An 8,802-nucleotide genomic window follows, 5' to 3' on the forward strand; every position below is an offset into this window, starting at 1 on the left:
TAATCTTGACATCTTGGGTTTGCTGACGAAGCAGTAATAAGGCGATCTTTCCAAAATGAAAGTCGCCACTTGATGGATAACGTCCTCATCAATGGCAGACTGGAGTCGCCCTGGGATAGGACCCGTTTCCACAGATCTCCACCTGAACTGGTGATGCCAATGTTTAAAAGCGTCATATGATGGGACTTCCTCCCCATAAGTTGCTTTAATTTCGTCGATGTTCTCTTATGGCGTGCGGCCATTCAAGAATAAAAACCTGATCACTGCTCGATACTCCACTGGGCCCCGGTTCCAATTTTCTGCACCTTTACCGCGTAAAAAAAAACATGTTATGAGTTAAGGACAGGGAATCGATACGTGACTTATAGAGATGTGTATCATTTTGCATGTGAAATTTCAAGGGAAATCTTTAATATGCGCCCCTTCTTTGTATGTATGTATGTCTGCATGTATTATTGGTATAATATATTATATATTATAATTTATTATATATATATATATAATATAAAATAATATATAATATGTATTAATATTATATATATAATATTATAACAATATAAATGATATATAAATATATATATAATATATATATTATTATTTTTATTTATATATATATCACATATATTATATATTTAATTTTATTTTATATATATATAATATTGTGTTGTGTGTGTGTGTGTAATAATAATTATTACAAATTTTATATCCCCTATATATTGATATATTAAATATTATTTTTATATATTTATTTAATTTTATATTATGATACCCACCCCCCACACACACACACCCACCACCCCAACACAATATTATATATTTATAAAAATTTTAATATATAAATTTATTTATTCTTTATTTTATTATATAATTTTTTTTTGTGTGTGTTGTGTGTGTGTTTTTTTTTCTTCTTTTTTTTTATATTATTATATTTATATTTTTTATTATTTTTTTATTTTATTTATTGTTTTATATATTCCCCCCTTTATATAATATATTCAAAAGAAAAAAAAATATATATATATAAATTATATTTATATATAATATATTTTAATAAAATATATAAAAAAAAATATATATATATATATATATTTTAAATAAAATATATAAATAATATATATATAATTTTATATATATAATATATATAATAATATATATATTTTATTTAATATTTTATATATATATTAATATATATATATTATATATATATAATATAAAATTTAATATATATATATTATATTTTTTATATAATAAAATTTTATCCATTATTTTTTTATAATATAATATATAATTAGATATATATATTAATTATTTTATTATATATATATTATATAAAATATATGCATATGATAATATATAAAATATATATAATTTTTATATATAATATATATATATATTAATAATATTATAAATATATTGTGGTGTGTGTGTGGGGTGTGGTTGTGTGTGTGTGGGGGTGTGGGGTTGTTTTTGTTGTATTTATATTTAAATATATTAATATAATTATATAAATTTTAAATATTTTATATATATATATATATATTATATTATATATATATATGTAGTATATATATATTATATATATATATATATTATATATATATATATATGTATATAATATTATATATATATTTTATTATATATATTATTATGTGTGTTGTGTGTATATATATAAAAAAAATATTTATTATAATTTTTATTATATATATATTAGTATGTTTTATATAATAAATAAATGGGGGGGTGCTTCACGCGCATGGTGATGTGAAGCGAGGGTGTGGTACCTAGATAGTGTTAAGGTTGCATGCCTTCTCGCTTGCAGCTTCCCCCCCCTGGTAGCCCAGGCGAAAAAGGGAGCGCTTTTGCATAAGTCCCCCTTCCAAGTCACACCCTCTCCATCACAAATTTCTGCAGTGCCTCCTCGGGGCCCACCCAGGGGTCTGGTCCCTTTGCGGTCCCAGGCTAAATCTTGGGGTCTCGGAGCGCAGGACCCCCAGAGGTACGGAGTTGCCACCCCCTTTTTTGGGGGCTGTGTTGGCAGGGGGCAGGGGTGGCGTGCCCCGGGGAGTGACCACCCGAGCTTAACCTCAGGGGTTTTCCGGGTAGGCGCTGGAACATCCTCCTTGGGGCAGGTGAGGGGTTTCCTCTGCTTGCGGGAAGTGAACGCTGGGAGTTGAGGTGGCTGCCCTCTCAGAGGGAGAAGACCTGGTAGGGGCACGATCTGTGGGGTTTTACACCTACACGGGCGGGCCCGGTGGTCACCCCCTCCAGGGTGTGCCTGCCTCTCCATCGATTTTCAGCCCGCGGGTCAGGTGACACCGGGTTTTGATGAGCGTATATGGCATTGAACTGAAGCTGCTTTGTTCTTGTCTCTTTTTTCTGTATACCTCCTACCGATGTATAAAAAAACCTTTTGTAAAAGGGGCGTTCTCCCCCAAACCGCATCTGTGGCAGACGATTCCCCCCGGGAGACATTCACATTGTTCGGGGCGACTTAATCAGTATCCGGCTGTAAACCGAGCTGGCTACGAGATGTCTTGGGCCCCCATGGCCGGGAGCTGACCCCCAGCAGCGAAAAAGGCCTCCTTCTCTGGGACTTTGCTAGGTCCCAAAAATGGGGGGATTTTGGGCTCCTGGTACCAGCGCTCCAACTCGCATCGCGGGCTTGGTACAGCGAAAGAGAAGGGGCCAAGGAGATCGACCACATTCTTGTCAGCAAGCGATGGGGACCCTTTCCAAAAATGCGGGTTTCCCGGGAAGTGCTGATTCTGTGGCACCGCCCAGGGGCTGCTTGTGGTCCCCTGCGGGTCCATTTAAAACTCCCAGTCCCTCCATGGCCCCCCTAAGGTGTTTCATTTGGGACGACTGGGGAGGAGGAGTGTGCCCGTGGGTTCGCCCCGGCGTCTCTGACCCATTTACAGAAAAACCCGCAAACCCGACGGACCCAGTTGCTTGTGGGAGCCTTCAAGCGCAAACACTCGAAGCAGCTCGGACCATTTGGGGTACGCCAAGGCAAGGCAGAATCCATTCCCTGGAGACTTAGAGGCCACTGAACGTGTCGCGAGGCTCGGGTGAAAGGAACAAGTCTTTTCGTCGTTCCCGGTGCTAGGGGGCCCGGGCACTGCTGAGAAGGGGGAAAAACTCTATCAGGGAAACTTGCTGAGGAGGTCGAAGGCCATTTCTTGGTAAAAGCCTTCGCCCTCTACCAAAACCCGAGAAAACTGAAAACCCAAGCCCCCCTCACAGATGACTGCAGTCTGATTTAGGGGGTGGACGGGTCATCTCAGATCATGTTGGGGGTTTGTAACGTTGGGGTGAGTATTTTTAAAAGTTTTTACCAGGGGGGGCCCCCAACATTAGCTTGGATGCAAGCGTGTCGAGTGCTTGTGCCCCGGGCCCCCCATCAGCGAGGAAACCCCCTACCCAAAAGGTTAGGCTGGCGATTTCCAAACTGAAAAGTGGGAAAGTGCAGGCATATTTTTATCCCCGCTGAACTGCAAAGGGTGGGGTGAAACCCATGGCTCGGGGGCCCGCATACAGCCTGACTGCCATTTGGCAGTCTGGGACCCTTCCCCCTGACCTGCTGAGGGCGTGGTCGTCCCCCCTCTGGAAGGGGAAAGGGGATCGTGGGATGTACTTTCCCTGGGGTTACATGCTCAGCATACCAGGCAAGGTTTTTCGCCCCCTTCTTCTGAAAAGGATCCGCAACCACCTACTGAGGCACCAAGACCGGGGCATCTGGATTTACTCCTGGCAACCACAATGACCGTAACTGCGCTTCGAGTAATTGTGGAACGCCTCGTGATTTTTGGGCGTGGGGTTTCTTGCGCCACATCGACCTCAAAAAGGCTTTGACTCGGGGCACGGGAATCGCTTGGGAGATCCTGAGGGTCAGGGGGAAATTTCGACCAGATTATTGGCCGATAGCAACCTCTATACTGGGACTGAAATGTGTAAAGTGGGTGGGGGGGATGTCGAACCTTCTCCCCCGTTAAATTAGGGGGGGGCAAGGGTGTGCCTTGCCCCACTTTTTACACTTTTATGGATGGATAATGGGCAGAGCTACAAACCAAATCAGTGCGGGGCAACACTGGGGAAAATTAGGTCCGGACCTTACTTTTCTAACGATGTTGCCATCCTTCTGAGTCCCTTTGGGGTCACTTGTGGCGGCTCTTGATGCATTTTCAATGAGCGAAGCCCCCCCAGGCCTAGAGGTCTCCTGGACCAACCAAAATTTTAGGCTTTTTGGGGGCCCTGTTAGGAAACCCTTCAGTCGATCCATCTTGCGGCAGGACGTTTTAAGTCACAGAAATTTTTCATCCTTTGTACGTATCCCCTATCCTTTGGGGTTTCAGACCGGAAATCAGTAACGGGTTGGTCTGGGAACAGGAGCCATGAACTCGTCAACAAAAGCGTTTTTAGATGTCGGTACCTTGCAGAAGGACCAAGCTGCGGTCTTCAAGGCCTTGATCTTCCGTTTTGCTATGGAAGCGAAACCCTGGACCTATCCGGCCCTTTGGGAGTCTCCCCCTTGATGTTTTTGTAACAAGTCCTTCGGGGATCATGGGGTACAGTTGGGGGACCAGGGCCCAAACCCGGCGGTTACACCGTGGACTGGCAGGGACCTTTTTACTTGCATAATCCGGGATCCCCAACTCGGGCATATGGCCCACCTAGCTGCCTCCCTATGGACGACCCCCCCCATCAGGTTGTCTCTCTGCGAGACAACCCGGGGTGGGGAGACCTGGGGGACGTCCTAGGAGATCACCCTTTGGGCAGCTCGACGGACCTGTCGCGAGGAATTAGAGAGGGGCCCGTGTCCCGCCTGGGACCGCCTCGGGGGATCCTCGTGGGGGAAGCGAAGGGGGGATGGGTCTGCGCCCCGTCGGTTACCCCCATGATATGTTTAAATTATATATATATATATTATATATAATAAAATAATATAAATATATATATATACCCATTACAATAGTCATACTATATATATTATTATAATATTATATAATATTATATTATATATTTTAATATATTTTTGTGTGTGTGTGTTTTTTTATATGTGTTATATAATATATATTGTGTGTGTGGTGTTGTGTGTGTGTGTGTGGGGGGGGGGTGTTGTGTGTGTCTGTGTGTTGTGTGTGTGTTGGGTGTGTGTTGTGTGGGTTGTGTTGTGTGGTGGGGGGTTTGTATATATATATATAATATATATATATTAATATATATAAATAATATATATGTATGGTTTTGGTGTGTGTTGTGGTGTGTGGTGTGTTGTTTTGTGTTGTGGTGCATATATATATGTGTTATATTATATATTATATATATAATTATAATATATTATATATTATATTGTGTTGTGGTGTGTGTTGTGTGTTTGTGTGTGTTGTTGTGGTGTGGGGGTTTTGGGTGCGTGGGTGTCGTGCGTGTGTGTGTGTTTTTGTGGTATATATAATATTATAATATATATATAATATTATATATATAATATATATATTATATATATATATATATATCGAAATTGTAAAAATAAAAAGAATTTTAAAATTTCTTTTTAAAATAGATCGCCGCACCAGCACTGTTTATTAGAAAAAAAAAAAAACATATTCCCCTTTAAGTGAATTAATTTTTTTTAAAAATATTAAAGTCATAATTCTTATAATGAAGGGATTAAGTAAACTAATGTTAACATTTTCTGCATTTTGTATTTCGAATTTTACATGCAAATACATTAAATCTAAATTCATTTTTTTTATATGTTACATTACTAAAATATTGTGTTTCTAAATTACTCACTGGAACGTTCTTGAAAAAAAACTGATAAAGATAAATGACAAGCCCTGCTTACCGAAATAACCACCGAAAACACACGGACCAAGGTTCCTCCGCGGATCTCTCCTGAACGACGTCCCACGGGCGATGGGAGAGAAACCCCGGGGGCGCTTCCGTCGCCCCCTCCGGGCAGGTCATCATCGCACGGGGCCCCCCGTCGCAGGGTTTTTTTTTTTTTCCTAAAAATCAAAGGGTATCAATAATCCGTTAAAAAAGTAATTTCAAAAAACAAAAACAAAGATTCAAAGATTATTGCGCAAGAAAAGGGAAAAAAATTTTAAATGAACATTCCCAGAGAATTGAAAACTGTTCATAAATAAGACACTAAAGAACTCTACCAAGGAGTAGAAACATCACACAAAATTTTAAACCTAAAAGGGACACTTCAAAACTGAAGATGGCTTGTTTATGTGAGGAAAAATAAGTCAAAGATAGGGGAAAAAATTTTGTTCTAACCTATACAAAAAAAAAGATCTAAAAACAACTTAAATTAAATCAGTGACAGCGAAGATGAACCCCGCCACTGCTAGACGAAGTTTTAAAAGCCATAAAAAAGAAAAGAATAACAAACCCCGGGAATAGATAAATAACACAGAATAATAAAGATGGGCGAAAGTTTTTTGAATACTTCTAAAAACTCGTAAAAAAATATGGAATGAAAGAAAATGGCCAAAACTGGGTAAAATCAGTTTTTACTCCCATCCTAAAAAAGGTGACGACCCCCAATGCAACAATAACAGACAATTGCATTAAAAAGTCACAGCGAAAAAATTTTTTTGAAAATTTTGCTGAAATAATAAAGTGAAGTTAAGAGGGAAATTTTGCAGACGAAAAAGCGGTTTTCGCCCAAAAGGTCCCAAAAACGATTAAAAATCAAAAATTGTCATGGAAAAAAACGAGAACATAAAAAAGCCCTATCCCTGTGTTTCATCGATTACTAAAAGCTTTTGATATTTTTGATCACGATATCCTCTGGAAAAACGATATAAAATTTCCAAAACCCATCCCAAACTAATAAAAGCCATGTATGAAAAACAAAAACAGCTGTAAAAACCCACTTATGGGTTAACAAATGGTTCAAAGTCAAAAAAGGGATGTGACGGGGTTTGCTTTCTGTCCCCACCTCTTTAATAATTTCTGAAACAATTATGAGAGGTGCTCTAAAAAATTTTGAAGGAACGTAATGTTGAAGGATACAAAATATAAAATTAAGGTACGCCGTGATTAGTTTTGATTGCCAGGTATCCGAACTACAACAACTATTAGAAAAAGTTAGAAAAGCAAGCGAAAAGGGGGGCTTGTTTTAATGCCAAGAAAACTAAGACATAAAGATTAAAAGTCCCGGAAATGAACAATGTAAACATGTTACAATCAATGGAAGATTGTGGAAAATGTGAAAAAGTTCATTATCTTTAAGCTGTTTTAACTATCATTTAGATTCACCGGAGATAAAAAGAAAATTGCCATTGCCAAAAAAAGCCCAATTTCTTCAAAACATCTGGGAAAAACCGAAGCATTCCTTACGGACAAACTGAGGGTTTTTGAACTCATTTGTTTTCCCCAATTTATCATATGGTTTGATTTTGGGGCTGAAGTAGATAACAAAAAAAAGATCAATAGTTTTGAAATGTGGGGTTACAGACGGTATGCGTATTACTGGATGGAAAAAAAAACGAATTATGAAGGCTGAGAAAAATAAAATTGTAAAGACCCGCGTTGGACACTTTAAAAAAAGGAAGCTAAAGTTTATTTGGGCATGATGAGAAGTGAAAGTATTGAGAAAAACTTACTGACAGGGATGGGGATAGGGAAAAAGAGGAAACCTAAACCCAAAAAACAAGACGAGCGACAACACAAAGATATTTTTGGGTTGTCTGGGACAAATGGAAAGAAAGCGTAAAATCAGTTTATGGCGAAGAAGGGGGGAGGTCCACGGCTGCTCAAACATGAGCATACCGTTATTGATGATGATGATCTGCACCCGTGATTTTCCTTTGTTTTCTACTACTTGTGGAAGGTTCTTACCCCTTTCCATATATATATATATATATATATAAATATATATATATATATATATATATATAATATATATATATATAAAATATGTGTGTTTGTTGTGTGTGTGTGGTTGTGTGTGTGTGTGTGGTGTGGGTTTGTGTGTACATAGCACATATAATTAACACAGATATATCTATATATATATTGTATGTTATATTTTATATAATAATATATAAAATATATTATATATACATACATTTTTTTTCTCTTTTTTTTCGGTGGGCCCGCAGATTTTGACATTGGCTGTCACAGCGTGATACTTAATTGTACTTTCATGTTTTTGATGACTGGGGGGTGAGTGTGGTAGGGTCCAGTTTTTCTTTCCACGGAATATATATATATATATATATATATTATTTATATATATTTTATAAATATATATTTTTAAAAATATATATATATCATGAAACATATGAAAAAATAAAACAAACATATATATATTATATATATATATATATATATTTTATATGATATTAATATATATATATATATAAAAATTATAATATTATATATTATTTATATATATATATATATATTATATTATATATATAATAAAAATATTTATATATATGTGTATATATTAATATATTTATATTTAATTTTTAATAATATTATATTTAATTATATATATACTGAAAACATATGAATGAATAAAACAAGCTATTTATATATATATAATATATATATATAATTATATTATTATATATATGTGTGTGTGTTGTGTGTGTTGTGTGTATGTGTGTGTGTGGGTGGGTGGTGTGTGTGTGTGTGTGTGTGTGTGTGTGTGTGGTTTTTGTGTGTGGTGTGCTGCGTGTGTGTGTATGTTGTGTGCGTCTGTGTGTTTATAAATTAATAAAGTTTACTCTTTCCTTTACCCTTTTATACCAAAATGTTTTTTGCTATGTTTTTTATTTT

The sequence above is a fragment of the Penaeus monodon genome, chromosome 26 (genome assembly GCF_015228065.2).
Source record: "Penaeus monodon isolate SGIC_2016 chromosome 26, NSTDA_Pmon_1, whole genome shotgun sequence".
NCBI classification, from domain to species: domain Eukaryota; kingdom Metazoa; phylum Arthropoda; class Malacostraca; order Decapoda; family Penaeidae; genus Penaeus; species Penaeus monodon.